The following is an 18,479-nucleotide window of genomic DNA, read 5'->3' on the forward strand; positions in this document are numbered from 1 at the left end:
GTGGCCATGGAAGGGCCAGTTTACAGACACCATCAAGCTGGGAAAGCCTACAGAGTGCTACATAGTATCAGTAATCCCGAATCTCTGGTCCCAATTGCACCCCAAGGAACTGTGTAGCAGGCCATGATAAAAGCAGAGTTGGAATGGAGACAGATGCGGGGATCTGCATTCTTACTGTATCTTTGTTCATTTTTAAACAGAATACACAGTAATAGATTTCGTTCCTTTTTATCGATATGTGTCATCACTTTCTTCTGATTCATTTTCTCCTTGCACTGTCCTCTCTCAGCCCCTCAGCCCCTTCTACCCAGTCCTTTTTCCTCCTCCCAAGCAGTGCTTCCTTCTGTTTTCATGCCACATAGATTCTATTACCTTTTCCCCTTCCTTCCCATTCAAGGGCTCTTCCTTCCCTCTTGTGCCTGTTTTACGTTCATAGCGCGCGCGCGCGCGCACACACACACACACACACACACACACACACACACACACACTCAACGCACGCACGCACGCACGCACACACATGCACATGAGGCTCCTCAGATGAGAGGACATACAGGGTATTTGTCTTTCATGGTCTAGTTTACTTCATGTAACAGAATGATTTTCAGTTCTGCCTATTTTCCTGCAAATGTCAGTTTCATTTGTGTGTATATACCATGTTCCCATTATCCACCTACCTGTTGGTGGACATCAGTCTGGCTCTACTTCCTAGCTATTTTGAATACTAGTGCAGCAATAAACATGGATGTGCAAGGATTTCCGTGGTATGTGCCCAGGAGTGGCAGAGCTGGGTCATATGGCAGTTCCAGTTTTAGTTTTGTAAGGTATTTCCACGGTGGCTGCATGAGTTCACATCCCACTAGTGGTGTAGAGGAGTTTATCCTACCCCACCTCACCAGTATTTGTTCTTGTTTGTTTTCCTCATGGCAGCCATTCTGCTTGGGTTAGATCGGATCTCCAAGCAATTTTAATCTGCTTAGCCCTCATGGTTAAGGATTCAACCTTTTTCAAATATTCATGAGGCAATTATACTTGAAATTTTGACAGTTGTCTACTCAGTTTATTAACCAATTTTACTGAATTCTTTTGATATTTAAATTTTTCAGTCCTTCATATATTCTAGATGTAAATTCCTTGTCTGGTATACAGTTGGCTAAGATTCGCTCACATTCTATAGGCTACCTCCTCACTCTGGTAAATGTTTCCTTTACAGTAAAGGAAACATTTTAATTTCCTGTAATCCCGGTTGTCAGTTCTTAGGATCGTTTCCTGTGCTATTGAGGACCTTTTTGGGAAGTCCCTGTCCTTGTCTTTGTCTTGAAATATGTTACTATATTCTCCTGAAACAATTTCAAAGTTTCAGGTCTGATACTACAGTTTTAGTGCATTTTGAATTAATGCGCGTGCGTGTGTGTGTGTGTGTGTGTGTGTGTGTGTGTGTGTGTGTGTGTGTGTGCCAGGAGAAAGATATGTGTCTAGTTTCATTCTTCTATTATTGATGTTCAGTTTTTCCAACACCATTTATTGAAAAGGCTGCCTTTTCTCTCAAGTATGTATTTTGCATCCTTGTCAAAACGTGTAGCTGTAATTCTGTGTCGTCCCGTCTCCCCCCCACCCCGTCCCCCCCCCCCTCCCCGTCTTCTATTCCACTGGTCCACATGTCAGTTCTTCTGCTGGTGCCATACAGTTTTTGTTACTATGGCTCCATAGTATAGTATGAGATCAGCTATTGTGACAGTACCAGCATTGCTCTTGCTTAGTATTGCTTTGATTGTTCAAGGTCTTTGTGCTTCTGTAGGAATTTTGGAGTTTCTTCTAGTTCTGTAAAGAATGCCAATCAGAGCCGGGAGGCAGAGCCAGGCGGATCTCTGTGAGTTCGAGGCCAGCCTGGGCTACCAAGTGAGTTCCAGGAAAAGGCGCAAAGCTACACAGAGAAACCCTGTCTCGAAAAAACCAAAAAAAAAAAAAAAGAATGCCAATCAGAATTTTCATGGGAATTGTGTTGCATGTGTATATAACTTGCAGTAATATAACCATTTTCTCCATATGAATTCTGACAATCCATGAGTATGTGAGAGGTCTTTTCATCTTCTGGTGTATTCTTTAGTTTCTTTCTTTGAAGACTAAAGCATTAAGGTTCTTAGCCTTTAGTCTCCTTGGCTGGGTGGTTAGGTTTATTTCTAATTTTTTTTAACGCTATTGTGAATAGGATTTTCCCCTTGCTATAATAACCTTGGCAAGTTCAGTATTGGCGCATAGAAAAGCTACTCATTTTCATATGTTTATTTTGTATCTTGCTTCCTTGATGAAAGTATTTATCCGGTCTAAGCATTTTCTGGTGGAGTCATTGGGTCGTTTAGATACAGGCTCGTGTTGTCTGCAGAATGGCACAATGTGCTTCTTCCTTTCTTAGTCACATCTGCTTTGCTTCTTTATCTTTTATTGCTCTAGCTAAGACTTTGAACACTGTGTTGACTGGGACTCATGAGGGCAGCACCCTTGTCTTCTTCCTGATTGTGGAGGAAGAGAGCTCAGTCTTTTCCATTTAATGTAGTGTTGGCTATAGGTTTATTGTGCATAGCCTTTCCTGTGTTGAGATATGTTCCTCCTATTGCTAGTTTTTCTGGGGGGGGCTATTCTTCATGAAGTGTTGTTGAACTTTGTCAAAGAACTTTTCTGCATCTAATAAAATGATAACGTTTTTGTTCTGTATTATATCTTTACTGATTTGAGTATATTAAACCAACCGTGCATTCCTGGAATGAAACAAATTTGATCATAGTGTATGATCATAATGTGTATTTATAAAAGTAGTTTTTAAGAATGTGAACGTGTTTTTTATTATTTTTATTCACTTGTATACATATGCCACATGCGTGCAAATGCCTGAGACAAAATGGGGGCATTATGTCCCCCTGGAGGTAGAATTACAGGCAGCACTACCTGAGTTATTTCTCTAGCTTTAAGTCTTCAAGAATTTTATTGAGGATTTTTGCATGTATGTTCATCATGGAAATTATCGTTTCCTATTTTCGTTCTTGTGCCCTCTCCTGTTTTAGATACAAGAATAATACTTGTTTCATAGTGTTATTTTTCTTTTCTTTCTAATTATAGAACAGGATCTTTGGAACTGGCTTTTCTTGAAAATCTTCACTAGTGAATCCTTCCATCCCTGAGATTTCCTTCATTAGAGACTTAATTTCTGCATTAATCTTGTTGCTTATTATAGATCTGTAGAAGTTGGTTATATATTTATAACATATGTGTCTAGGAATTGATCCTTTTTTCCCCCTAGATTTTCCAGTTCTTTGAAATTTAAATGTTCAAAGTGTTTCTTGATGACCCTCTGGATTTTACTGGAATCTGTTGTAATATCCAATTTTTCAACTCTAATGTCATTAATTTGAGTATTTTCTTGCATTCTTTTGGTCCTTTTGGCTATGGATTTGGAAACCTTGTTTATTTTCCCAGAGAAACAACTCTTCGTTTGATTAATTTTATGTACTCATTTCATTAATTTCTACTCAGATCTTTATTATTTCTCACTGTCTACTGCTTTGGGGTTTGACGTCTCTTGTCTGTTTTTGTACCCTTGAGATCTATCACTCAATTGTGTATCTTCCATCACACTGATTATTTTTTTATGTAAGCATTCACAGCTGTAAATCCCTGAGAACTGCCATAACTATATTTCAAAGACACTGATAAGTGGTGCTTTCGTTTTTGCTGAATTTTAAGTATTTTTAAATTTTTCCCTCCTGATTTCTTGAATGGCCCACTGGTCCTTCATGAACATAGTATTCAGCCTTAAGTATTTCTGCTGTTTCTGTGGTTTCTTCTGCTATTGATATCTAGTTTGACTGCAGTGTGATCTGAGATGATATGAGAAATTAGTTTGATTTTCTGCTAAGACTTGCTCTCTTGGAGCTGGAGAGATGGCTCGGTGGTTAAGGGCACTGGCTGCTCTTCCAGAGGACTGGGGTTCAGTTCTCAGCACCCACATGGCAGCTCACTCCTCTCTGCAACTCCAGCTCCAGGGGATCTGACACCCTCACACAGACAGATATGCAGGCAAAGCACCAATGAAGATAAAATAAAAGTAAATTATTAAAAAAAAAAAAAGACTTGCTCTCTGGCCTAGAATGAGGACTGTTTTTGAAAGGTTCCAAGGGCTGCTGATGTATATTCTGTATCTGTTGGATGGAATAATATATATATTTCTTAAGTCTTTTAATCTATAGTGTAGTTTAACTATGACATTTCTTTACTAGTTTTTCTTTCAAATGACCTCTGTGAATATGTAATTAAGTCACTGAAATCACACCTCTTATTGTGTCAGGATTTATCTAAACTTTTATGTCGACTGGTGTTTGTTTTATAAAATTGAAAGTACCTATATTCAGTGTATATGTATTTATATTTTCTATACCTTCTTGATGAAATATTTCCTTTATTAATATGTAGCGGGGCCTTCTTTATCTCTTCAGACTAAATTTGGTTTGAACTCTACTTTATCAGACATCAGAAAAGCTCTGACATCTTGTTTTCCGTTTCCAATCACTCGATTACCGCCGATCCTCTGAGTCTGTTTGTGGACTGTGGGCATCTTTTGCTGGGGAGTGATGTTTCTTGGGGACATCAGATGCTTGTATCTAGTGTTTTAACCCAGTCAGCCAGTCTGTATCTCTTCACTGGCAATTTGAGGTCATCTATAATAGGTGATTACTGAGAGATGTTTATTAATTCATATAATTTTTGGTCTTGTCCTTGCTAGTTCTGTTCGGCCTCTGCTCATAGCTGGTTTAGTGCCTTGGACATGCTGGATTCCTGTCTAGCTCTTTTTTACTCTATTCCTCTCAGTAAATGTATTCTTTCCTGTGCTCTCTTGATTGAGACTTTTGTTCCTCCTCTGTGTAGAATATTCCTTGGGGGTGTTTTTAGCTTTGCTCTGTTTTGCTTTGCATTTTTGACTTGCTAGTCATCTGTTCAGTTTATGCTTGTCTTATATGTCCACATCTCTGTCAAAGCTCAGAGACAGCTTCAGTGCAGATAGCAATCTTGGTTGGCAGTTGATGGCTTTCAGAGCTGGATATACTGTCCATACTTTTCAAGAAAGATTGTTGCTAAGGGATCTGATGTTATTAAAACATGTTTGTCTTTGTAGATGACTTGGCATTTTTTCTAAAACCTTTAATATGATTTCTTTCCATTGTAGTCCTCAAATCTTAATGGCTTTTCTCTGGTTATATCTACTTGGAATTCTGAAATTCCTCTTGTGTTTGGATATCTACCTCTTTCTCTAGGTATTTGAGGGGGGTAGTTACGTTATAATTTAATCAAGTAGATTCTCTCTGTCTTTAATGTTGCATCTCATTTCCTTTTTCCATCCCATGAATTCTTGGGCTTAGACCATTGATACTCTCCCAGAGTTCTTGGACATTACATCAGGCTCATATTTTTTCTTGTTGATATTTGGATGCAGTGCTTCCTTGGTCTTGTCCACCATTCATCATTGATGCTCTTTCTTTTGCTTGGTTAGTCCATTCAAGATGATGCTTTCCATTCTGATCTGTTTGTTTGTTTCCTTGACATGTTCATTCCCAATGCTTCTGCTTGGTTTTAATCAAATCTCCATTTTCTTGATTCTGTTTCTTCTATGTTGTTCAGTTTTCCATCAAGATTTTTTATTTTCTCATCCATTTTGCTGATCATTTCCTCTGTTGTGTGGATTTTCCTCTTCGGGTCTTAGCTGAATTCCTTTGCTTGTCTGTATCATCCTTTATGGTTTCCATTGCTTTTGAAATTTTTTAAAAAATGCAACTGATGTTTGATCTACTTCAATATGTTTGAATTCAGTGGTTGAGGAGTTACAGTATTTGGGAGAAGTCCTGTTGCCTGATTCTTCAGGTTTCTTGTGTTTCTACATTGTGGTTTTGGATGTCTGTTGGGTTGGATATTTCTTGTGATTTTATTTAGGGATCTTCTTATTCAGCAGCCCGTCTCTGAAGCCTCAATCCCCTGATACCATTTAAAGCAAATAAAACAAACTGCTATAATACAAGGAACATCAAACAGCACAAAATAAGACACATGCTTAAAACTAATTAAAACCAGCTAATATATTACCAATGTCCATAAAACAAACAAAAAATGGCAAAACTAATGAAAATGGTAAAAGAATGAGATAACAGAGACAAAAGAGGAAAGGTGGGCAAAGAGCAAAAAACTGAAGCAAGATTAAATGAGTGAAAGAGAAGAGGAGGAGGAGGAGAATGTTATGAAGGAGAAGAGAAAAGAGCCAGTGATGAGAAAAAGTAAAATAAAATAAAGACCAAAAAAGATCGGTATTAAACACATAATGAAAAAGTTCAAAACCCAAACTGGGTAAATGAAGAAAGGGAGTGAGCATGAAGTGTGGATTTTAAAAACAATATGAGAAAGACAAAATACCGCTGAATGTCTAGTAAAAAGGCAAAGGGGAGAGGAATAGAAGACAAAAGAGAAAAAAGAACTTCATAAAAAGTACAAAAAAGAAAAAGCACTTCCCAGCAATGGGGGAAGAAATCTGTAAACAGTATTAGGTGAATGAACAAAAGTTATTTAGACAACAAAACCAAAAATTTTTAGTATAATATATTAAAAATACTGCTGAAAGTAAAAGAAAAGGAGGGAATACAAGACAGAGCAGAATCAGCTTCCTTCTTGGTCCTTGGAGACTCGAGACTGCCACTACATGCATGGGGGGCGGGGGGCGCGGGGGTCAGATCCTTCCGACAGTTTATGCTGTTGTTGTACCTGTACTGGGTGAGTGTCCAGTGTCTGCCAGAGCTGTCCTCATTTAGTAGTTTCCTGTCTTTGCATATCGGAGGCCTCTGCTGGACACACTTGCCTTTACAGTATGTAGGCTGGACAGGGTCTCTCACCTTCCCTGGGACTCCCAAGATTGTACTCTCTCAGTGGCTAGTATTCCAGCAGAGGGTGTCTCCCAAATGGGGAAGAAAATCCCTGAGATCTGGGCAAGCTCAGGACCAGTCTGAACTTTCAAGGCCCCTTAGTACTGGCCTGCTGGAGGGGTGCAGCTTGGGTATCAGGAAGCCCCCTGAAGCTTGAGCTCTCATCCTCTGCCTGCATGAGTGGCAGACAGGTGACTCAGAGGTTGATCCCCACACTGACCTTCAGTCCCAGGGCCATCAAACGCCAGGATAATTCTTTTCATCAATAGAAATCTCTTTGTCTCTGAGGACAAGGCTACCTTTCCTTTTGCTTTTTGCTCCCTGAGCCAAACCTGCTACCTTCACCCCTGGCTTCTCAGTGTGCAGCGGTCCCATTCTCCACAACTGCCCCAGAGGCTGCCTCACACCCCAAGCTGTGACTGACTAGATTCAGTCTCCCTCTCTTGGGGTTGTCTCTATACTCAGGCCTCTATGGAAGCTCAATGTCAAGCAATGGTTTCCTTCTCCCGGGTGGTTCCCAATTCCTGTCCTCTGAGTCACACAGAATGATATTGTCCAGACTGCTGACACCAGAGGATTGTTGTTTCACCAAAGCCTACAACTGGATTTGAGGCTTGTGAGGACTCTGGGCTAATCCTTTTCTCTTTCCACCAGAGTGACCTCCTTCACCTTTTGGATGAGGCTTTTGTTTACCCTTCCCCCACCAGGGATAGCCACCTGGCTGGCTCTCCGCTGGTGCTGCTTTTTCGTAACCTGCGCTACCTTTGTGGGTTTTCAAAGGTCCCCTTCTACGTTGTGTTTGGAGTAAAGCCTATTTTTTTTTTCCTTATGCTAACTCTTCTCTTTCTCATGGAGACATCTTCTATCCCACAAGCTTACCATAACTCCCTACACTTTGATTTTTTAAATGTAAAAAACCAACTGTGTCATAGTTGGTCACAATATTACAAGCCTATAATCCCAGCACATGGGAGACAGAGGCAGAATAATTATGAATTTGAGGACAGCCTAGACTTTATAGCAATTTCAAGGCAAGCCTCAAATACATAGTAAGACCCTGTCTCAAAAGAAAAAGAAAAGGAGAGAGAGAGAGAGAGAGAGAGAGAGAGAGAGAGAGAGAGAAAGAGAACACTTTAAAACTGTCATTGAATGAGATAATGACAATGTCTTTATTTTTTGTTTGTGTGCTTGTTTTATATTTTGCTGTGTTTTATTCATTTTAGTTGGTTGTGTTGTGTTGTTTTTTGAGGTTGCTGTTGTTGTTGGTGTGTGTGTGTGTGTGTGTGTGTGTGTGTGTGTGTGTGTGTGTGTGTGTTGTGAAGCAGAGTCTTAACTATTTAGTATTTAGCTGGGTTGGAACTTGCTCTGCCTCCAGAGTGCTGGGGTCACAGGGGTGGAGCCGCATATGCAGAGGAAACATCATTCTTACGGGTAGTATACATCTCAAAGCAAAGAAAGATTTGAGAAAGTCTCTGAGTGGCAAACACTCATACAAAGGTCTGAGGATAGATCCAAAAGTATTTTGTTTCTTTCCAAAATAGAGCCTATATGCTTTTCTGAAGACAAAGTGGAAACAGTAGCTATGGAAAGAGGCTGATTTATTTCCGATCTAAGATTATAAAACAGTGTCTGAATCAGGCAGACAGACAAGCCAACAAGTGTTTCCTACCGTACATCAACCAAATAGTTCCTCATCAGTACCTCCTCCTTCTGACTTTATCCTCACAGTGTTTCATCTTTACAGCCACAAAGGAAAACATGTCCTGCCGAGCAAAACTTTCTCCCCCTTGACACGAGCAGTGCATTAGAACCAAACAATTTCCCACTCTGGAAACTCTTTGAGGTAAGGATAATTATTTGACAAAATACACAGAATGTCAAGTACAACTTTGCTTTACTTTCAACAACTACAACATTTTTTTAAATTCAATTTGACTAGGTACACCAACCTGGGCTAGAACTCGTGAACCCACAATGCCCCCAGTACTGGGATCACAGACACCAGTGTCAGGAACAACAACAAACTGACTTAAAATGGTGAGAGTTGCCGGCTCACAAGTAATATTTTTCTTTTAAAAACAATTCCAAGATTCGCTGTTAAAAACAGAAATTCAGGCAGATAGTTCAGGATGTAACCCTGGAGTTCAGTCCTTGGAACCCGGATGGCAGAGAGAACTGGATCCTGCAAGCTGTCCTCTGACTGCCACATCTCTTACAATGCGAGGAAATGCAACTCACATTGGTGTGTGTGGGGGGGGGGGGGGGCGCACACTCTTTTTGAGATAGCGTTTCTCTGAGTACCAGTCTCTGTAGACCAGGCAGATCTCTGAACTCACAGAGCTCCACCTGCCTCTTCCTCCCAAATGCTGGGATTAAAGGCATGTGCCACCACCACACCTGGCTTTTGTTTTTTTTTGTTTTTCCGTATATGGAGGTTTTGCCTGCATATGCATGCAGTGCCCATGGAGCTCAGGAAAAGGCGTCTGATCTCCTAGGACTGGAGTCAAAGACAGTTGTGAAACCCCATCCGGGTGCTGGGAATTGAGCCTGAGTCCTTTGAAGATCAGCAAGTGCTCTTAACTGCAGAGCCATTTCTCCAAGTTCTTCAGCTTTCTTTTCTTCTTCTTCTTTTTTTTTTGGTTTTTCGAGACAGGGTTTCTCTGTGTAGTTTTGGAGCCTGTCCTGGAACTCACTCTGTAGCCCAGGCTGGCCTCGAACTCACAGAGATCCGCCTGCCTCTGCCTCCCGAGTGCTGGGATTAAAGGCTTGTGCCACCACCACCCAGCATCTTCAGCTTTCTTAATTGCTGGCAAAGCTAATAAATACAGAGTTTATTTTATTTATTAATCAACTTCCTCCTATCTCTCTCTCTCTCTTTTTCCTTTGATTTTGAGACAGGGTTTATGTGTGTAGCCCCGGCTGTTCTGGAACTTACTCTCTAGACCAGGCTGGCCTTGAACTCAGAGATCTGCCTGTCTCTACCTCCCAAGTACTGGGATCAAAGGTATGTGCCACCAAGCCCCGCCTGAAACCTGGCCTCGTTATCCAGAATAGCCAGCCTCTGTTGTCTATGTCTGTGAGCCTCTCTGCTTCCCTTTATTGAGCCGTAGTGGACACCAGAGGTTCCCTTCCAGGGAACTTGGAATTGAGAGTCATAGACCATACATCCCTTTTGTGTTCACCCACAGTGAAGTCACCCATACTCTGAAGCTAATGCTGTCTTGATTCTTACGCACAGGGTTGCACGGGAGCTAGCTGGCAGAGGAAGAAGTTGAGGAAGGCAGCCATAAGAGGGTGCTGGCTCTGGGTCTCCAGATCTCTTCCATTTAGCGCCTTATAACTCCTGGAAAACACGTATTTAATACAGTTGCTTCGTGACAACTATCTCCTTTTCACAGTGGTGTCCAGGAAACTTAGGACCAAATCGCTAGCATTAAAGCAAACGCCTGTTTGTTCCTCTATCATTTTCCCTTTGGTGCCCACTCTTTCTGAAGTCTTGAAACCATGCCTCTTTATCTTCACGTCATAAGAGCTGAGGAGTGGAAGGCAGATGTGTTCCTCTTAGGAGAGGCAGCTGGTGTTGAGGAAGCACTGTCTTGGGGTGTTTACATCGATTCTTTCCTCACTGGTCTATTCTGAGATCCATCACAATGGCACATACTTGAATTTGTTTTTCCGAAAGTTGCTTTCTAAAAAAAAAAAAAAAAATCCTTCATCATTCTGGGCTTTTATTGAGATTATTGTAATGAACTTCTGTGAAGCATTTTAAAGCCCATTGAATCTGTCTTACACAAAAGTTACATGTGTTAATAGCTATTATCCAAAAAACAGACCAAACTTCAGCCAGTCTAGTATGAAGCAGATTGGGTTTCCCAACAAAGTATGTTGAAGTCCTAACCATTAGTTTCTGTGAATTTAGAAATGCTTATTTGAAAATATTGTCTCTGCAGATGTAACCAAGTAACACACGAGAGTACTAGGGTGGACCCTGACTCACAATGACGGGAATTCCTAGGAATGTGCGGGAACACAGGCTGTGTGAAATGGAGGTAGACATCAGCACGACACACCCACCCTAAAGAATACTTGGGGGCCATCAGAGGCTGGAAGAAGCAATGCAGGACCGCCCTAGAGGCTTCACAGGAAGCTTGACCCTTGCTGACCCTTAGATAGCCCAGCTTTCAGAACTCTGAAAGAATCCATTTCTACCAATTTAAGCCATCCAAGGCGAGGTACCGCCGAGGGCAGTCTAGTAAAGTAATATACGACAGCACTTCTCAAACTGCAGGCCAGCCAGACAAGCCTCGGACTTTTTTCTCCCCTGATACGCTCAATGTTGCCTGAGACCTGACAGAATGATCTGTGGGAGGGAAAGCTTCGGTTTCCTTATTCCTGCTGTCTTTCCTTTTCAACAACGGTGCCTCTCTGTGTTTACCGTCACCTTCACTTGTTACAGGACAATTATAAAAGATGGGACAGTCCTAAGGCCGACTCTGACGGTGAGACTGTTGGTATCACATGTGTCCCTCCCAGATGCCCAGTCAGCTCTTTCACGACACACAGGAAGCGTGCTGGGAACCGAGAACGTTACAGCAAAATCAGCTTTACTAAGAATGATGACTGAGAAAATTCATAAGATGACTATTACTGAAATAGATATGTTTTAAACCTTAGGAAAATTTACGGTTGTATGTCTTCACATCTACTATTGATATTAAAGGATTTTAATGTACATTCGTTGAGAGAACTACCCACCTCTGTTTTAAATCTTTAAGTACATGTTAATACATACCACTTGTGGAAAAATTTAAACCGTTTGGAAAATAGTACACTAAGTATAGATTCCTCTTGGCCTTTCCTCTCCCTCTTCACTTTCCAGAATCGACCGCTGAATGGACATGTATTCATACACATTTCCAATAGCTGGAGTTTTGAGTTCTGTGAGCAAAAGTGATAATCCTGCATAGCACTTCCTGTTACCAGCTGTTCACGCTACACACCTTGGAGAACTTCCATTTCAGCCTCATTTGTTTAAACTCTCACAGTCTCCAGGAAACAGGGGGCTCATAATCTGCTGAAAATTCTATTTAAGGGTACATAGCTGTCTAATTTTTTACAATTACTGAGATAAATTTGGTTAGTATTATACATAAAGCACAAAAATGTTTCCCAAAATATACATTAGGCTCTCTGAACTAAAGGAAATATGCATTTGAAATTTACTGACAATAGCTAGACTAGCGTTTAAAAATCTCATCATAATATATCCATGTCCTTTCATCTATAATCATATCAACTCTGGATATTATGAATCTTTAGTTTTAGGTAATTTTAATCCTAAATCACATTCATTCTGGTAGTGCAACAGATATTTTTTTTTTTTTTTTTTTTTTTTTTTTTTTTGGTTTTTCGAGACAGGGTTTCTCTGTGTAGCTTTGCGCCTTTCCTGGATCTCGCGCTGTAGACCAGGCTGGCCTCGAACTCACAGAGATCCGCCTGCCTCTGCCTCCCGAGTGCTGGGATTAAAGGCGTGCGCCACCACCGCCCGGCTCAGATATTTATTAAGCATGTAGAAAACACTCAGAAAAAAAAATTCTGATAAAAATAACATGTAACAGCAATGTGCATACAATATGCTGGGCATTGTTCAAAGGATTTATATCTATTTATAAAACAAACAAAAATAGCTCGAGTGTCCTCATCATGCTCAGTCATCGGCTGTGAAGAGCCTGGCAGGGAGTGTGGGAGGGGGAAGAGAAGGCTTTCAGCCCAGATGCTGCCACAGACCCAGCGAGACTAACAGGCAGCCAGCCAGTCACCCAACCCTGCAACTCACCACAGCTTCTCCTGAGCAGAGAAACTCCACAGATGACAAAGGAAGAGAAGACATTATAAGGACACAAAACTGACTGTTGATTCTTTTTATTTCCTGGTCCATCCATACCCCCATACATAGAGAAGAAGATCGCCATCAACCCACAGGGAGTGGGGGTGTAGGGGTGGTTGGTACGCAGAAATGTTGGCTTTAAAGATAAAAGGGGAGGCGTGAAGCAGTTATCTAGGGGGTGGGAGGGTTAAAGGACCGGGGGACTCTAGCTGATTACTAGGCAGAATTAAAAACCCACCAGACAGCAGGAAATTGGCAAGAGACTCAGCAGCAGCACTGTTGTGGTTTTCTCCACCCACACTCGGCTCCGCGACCCCAAGTTCAGAATAAAAAGTTCAGCTCAGGCAAGGTTGCAGCTTTCCCAGGTGTGAAAGAGGAAGTGAAATGGGGGCGAAAGTTGAGAGTGCACACAAGTGACCACCACAGGTTAAAGGTTCATGTCCAAAATGCTTGGGGACTGGAACTGTTGCAGATTTGGGAATATTTGCCTGGACATCAGGACATGTCTTGGAGACAATCTCTTAAGACTAAGCATAAAATTCACCTGAGTTTAACTGGAACATAATTTTAAAATTACATGTATTTATTTGTGTGTCTTACTTTTTGTAAAAAGTGGCATAAATCACAGGCTGGGAAATGGTAGTGGAGCATCTGTCCTCAGTAACCAACGTATTTAAACTGTGAACAACTGAAAATAGCCATCGCCTGGATTAAAAAAAAAAAAAATGACATTTGGTTGTGGAATCAATTTTTTAAAATCTAGAAATTAGTAATAACATTCAGTGTTCTTCCTCTGTTCCTTAATGCTTTGTATGTCTCAAGCAGAAGTTCTGTATGCTACATTTCCTGACAAGATTATACGATAGGTCAAATAATTTGGAATACACTGAATTAGTTCTCAAACTAGTCAATGAAGGACAAAAAGGGCAGTTCTATTACATCAGTGACAATAATGTGGACATAAGTTATCGAATCATGGAAACGTAAACTATGTTTTCACTGTATTTTACTCTTTAGTTTGAAGATACCAACCACTTATAAATTAGCCAGTGCCTAGATCAAATAGAATCCAAATTGTATTTATTCAGAACAACAATGATCAGTCTAGTGAAAAATGAAAGTATTGATAAACATCCATTTAACACAGAAAAGACATTCTTAGACACACTTGTACATCACATGGCATTTCTGCAGACATCTACACATCTGTAGCAGAGACCTACACATCTGCATGACAAATTTGAAAATGGTGCCTTCCTAGATGAAAAGTTATCGTTAACATTAATTTATTACTGGAATTTAAGATTTAACACATCCCTTAGACAGATATGCTCTGAGGCTGGGTTTTTGGTGGTGGTAGTGGGTGGTTTTTGGTGTTTTAGGTTTGGGTTTTTGTTTTCCAGGTTTTTTTTTTCCCCCACAAAGCCTCAGACATTATTAGCTCCAGTTTTACTTCCCTTTTGGGGGGTATGGGGAGGAGGAAGGGAGTTCTTTTGGAGTGACATTTATTTTAAAAGTAGGACTTTTCAAACTTGATTTCTTGTTAAAAATCTAGAACTCTACTGTGGTTTAACCATCAATCTTCAGTTCCCAGTGTGATGTGAAGGTAAATAGTATAGAAATAACTTGAAGACTTTCGACAGTATTCACGTGTGTAAATGATGTTACTTGCTTTACAAGCCAATAGGTATTTCTTAATTATTTGAGATGACTTGTTTGCTTATTGTCTGCCTGGTAGATTAGGTCATTCTAAATGTCTCTTTGGTCAGGTAAACTCCTTTTTCTAGTTTTGTTTGTGGGATTTTGTTTTGTTGATTCCGAGTCTCACTATACAGTCCAGGCTACCCTGGAACTCCCGATCGGCTTGCTTCAGCCTCCCAGGTACTAAGATTACAGGAGTATTCCACCACACCCAGCTGTCCTGTGAACTTCTCGTCAGGGCTATTTCTCTATGCAGCTGATGCTGGACATGATTATTTGCATGATGTTCTTTGACCAATGAATGATAGCAGTCTCATGGGTCCAGGTCTTCAATGACTAATGCAACTTGACCTCTTGAATTTGGTGCTCAACTGAGAGAAGAATGTGCCTTTGGTATCTAGTGGGATTATGAAGTAGACTGTCTGAAGTACGTCTGATGGCAACCAGAAGCACCAGTACCAGCTAGCCTGTCTTGCAACAGAGAAGTTCTAGCTTACCCACAAAGCCACAAACTAGGAAAATGAATGCAAATTTCTTGAGCCATTGAATTTTGAAGTTGTTGGTCACTTGCTCAGTATTAGTACTAACATCAGCTGACTAATTTATGTTTTATTTTATTTTATTTTATTTTATTTTATTTTTTTTTGAGACAGGGTTTCTTGGTGTAGCCTTGGCTGTCCTGGAACTCAGTCTATGCACCAGGTTTGCCCCCTCTGCCTCCCGAGTGCTGGGATTAGAGCACAGGCCACCACTGCCAGGCTAGTTTTCTTTTCTTTTAATGTACAAAGGTGTGAAAATTGACTGATAGTTTTAATATAATTCTTATATTAACTGTTAGTTTCATAATATGTAATATAGGTGCTTTGCCAGCTCAAATAATCAAGTACATTTAGCCAGTGTTACTGGACAAAAATACTAGATAATATTCCATAATGAAGCAGGGGAGAAAATAAATAAAGGTGCCAACCAAAACAAGAAAATTCTAAAGCTGGGCTGGGAAGATGACTCAGCTAATGAAGAGCCTGCTGCACCAGAGTGGAGACCTTAGTCTGGATCCCTAGCACCCACATAAAAAGCCAGGGGTGAGCATCTATAACCTCAGCGCTGGGAAGAGACAGCTACACCCCAGAAGCTTGCTGACCAACCAGACTAGCCAGTCAATGAGCTCCAAAAGATAAGGAGAAGAATCATAGAGGAGGCTACCTGCCATTGACCTCTGACCTCCACAGATGTCCACGTGTGTACACACATGCACAAACACACAAGAAAATCCCACAGGTTGGTTTGGGGAGTTTAGGCAATAGTCCTATGGCATGGAGCTGTGAGGAGACCCCATGACTATGGTAGCTCTTACAGAGGAAAACATTTCACTGCAGGGGTGGCTTACAGTTTCAGAGGTTTAGTCACTTATCGTCATGGCCGGGAACATGGTGGCTTGCAGGTAGGCATGGCACTGGAGAAGGAGCTACTTGCTACATGTTGATATACAGGCAACAGGAAGTAGACTGATTGTCAGGCTGATCAAAGCTTGCAGAAAAAGAAACCTCAAAGTCCACGTGACACACTTCTTCCAACAAGGCTACACCTCCAACTAGTGACACTCTCTTTGGAGGCCATTTTCTTTCAAACCACCACACTATGTATAGGTTAAAAATGAAACATCAGATTGCTGTCTTAATTATAAATGTCTTTGTCCATTCTCTATCATAAGAATAATTCTAAACTTGCCTGAGGATTGGAGGACAGAGCCAGCCACTAGATTAGACAATAGAGGCCAGACAGTGGTGGCACACACCCTTAATCCTATCACTCGAGAGGCAGAGATCTGTCTGGATCTCAGTGAGTTCAAGGCCACACTGGGCTACATGAGATTGATTCAGTATAGGAGAGAACAGAGCCAGGCAGTGGTGGCACACACCTTTAATCCAGCACTTGAGATCTCATGCCTATGATTGGGAAGCAAGCATGCCTTTAATCCCAGGAAGTAGGATGGCAGGGCAGAGAAAGGTATATAAGGCATGAGGAAACAGAAACTCACTCTCTTTAGACTGAGGATTTTGTAGAGTTAAGAACTAATGGCTGGCTGTTCTGCTTCTCAGATCCTCAGGCAAGCTTTATTAGGGTATACAATATATCACCGCAACATGCCTTTACATACATTATGTTCTACACAATGTAAGGTGTTTTTTTGTTTGTTTGTTTGGTTTTTTTGTTGTTGTTGTTTTAATGTGGCTACAAACTTGTGAGTCTCTCTTTTTTCCTTTTACAGCACAGATTTACCTACGATGTTACTGTTAGGACTGTCTAGATTAGGTACTTTCTCCCAATCACGATTTGACATGGCTGAACAATCTCCCAGTGAGCAGCTGAGCCATAATTTAATTAACATTTCCTGTTGCTGCATTTTAGGTTGTGACTAATTTCTCAACATTACAAACACCTTTCCTGTAACAGAGTACACATTTTAATCAGGCATTGTTTAATCTTTAGATTTTTTCCTTAGTATAAACTCTCAGAAGATTCTATCAGGCAAAAGGATGTGCATACTTAAAAAAACTCTTGGTTAATCCTGTTAATTGGCTGTGCGGAAATATGTCTTTAATTCTGCTGTTAATGTGTGAGAAGTGTTAACAAAATTTGAATATTATTATGAGGGCTGCTTATTTTGTAGGTGAGTGAATGAAATAAAAAATGTACCTCATTTTAATTTTTATTCTTTAAATGTTAAGGGTGATATGGAACATTTGTCCATATAGGTTACATTGTCCATATTATAGGTTACATAGATGACCTCATTTTTTTCAATACCTTATCACCTTATACTATGAAGTTTATAAAATAGCTTTCAGTAAGGGTTGATCTATTAAAAAATACAGTGGCAGCCCAGCAGTGATGGTTCATGCCTTTATTCCCAGAACTTGGGAGGCAGAGGCAGGAGGATCTCTGTGAGGTCAAGGCCAGCCTGGTATACAGAGTGAGTTCCAGGACAGGCTCCAAAGCTACGCAGAGAAACCTCATCTGGTGGTGGTAGAGGGAAGGGGTGCACTGGTTTTATGTGGATGGTTACAAAAACAAAATCAGAGTAACTGCAAAATTAAAAAAAATAATAATAGTAATAATAATAATCCTCAGAACATTTTACCTATATTTACTTTGCTTGATCCAAAAGCATTGAAGGTATAGACTTAGCAAATCAACCGAAAACAATAATACATGGCAGATCAAGCTCCATTTGAACACAGACTGGGTAATAGGAGGACAGATGCAGGACCTATGTGGGGACAACGAAGGGCGACAAGCTTTTAAAGGACTTTGAATGCGCAGGGTTCCACGTGCACACAAGCTGCCCTGTGGTGCAGTTGCGGGAACCAACGAACAAGGAGAAGCAGGCCAGACAGAGCGAGTTGCCTGTCTCTAAAGTTAGTCCAACCCCATTTTCCCTTGAGCATCTGCCCCTGAACCTTAGACTCTGTTCTGAGAATAGAGAACTACCTACCTTGCAGCAGGGAAAAGAGGAAGAAGTGACTCTCTCCTACTGAGGGCGGGGCCGACCGTCTTCAGAGTTTTGAAATAGAGGTTGTGGTTGGGATCTTCCCACTTCTCTTTCTATACTGTAGCCTACCAGTCACTGTTGCCTACCATCCCCTCCAGATCTCAGAGGCTCAGCCCCAACCCCCCCACCACCCCACACCCCACCCACGCCTGCCCATCCGCCCACCCGGCCACCCTCATGCCCCATCACTCAATTTTTAGGAACCTCTACACTCCCAGTCTTCAAAAACGGCAAACTTCTGCTTGAAAGGCCACCTGTTTGCAACAGTCTTTCTAAAATATGAATGGCTGATAGCCCCACAGGCTTCCCAGACAGATGCCTTGAAAACTACACCACCTTTAAAAGCGTGTGGTGAACTAAAGGCCAGTTCATAGATCTTGAGGTG

Source organism: Peromyscus californicus, unplaced genomic scaffold (assembly GCF_007827085.1).
Source record: "Peromyscus californicus insignis strain IS unplaced genomic scaffold, ASM782708v3 Scaffold_4__1_contigs__length_199733344, whole genome shotgun sequence".
Classification (NCBI taxonomy): domain Eukaryota; kingdom Metazoa; phylum Chordata; class Mammalia; order Rodentia; family Cricetidae; genus Peromyscus; species Peromyscus californicus.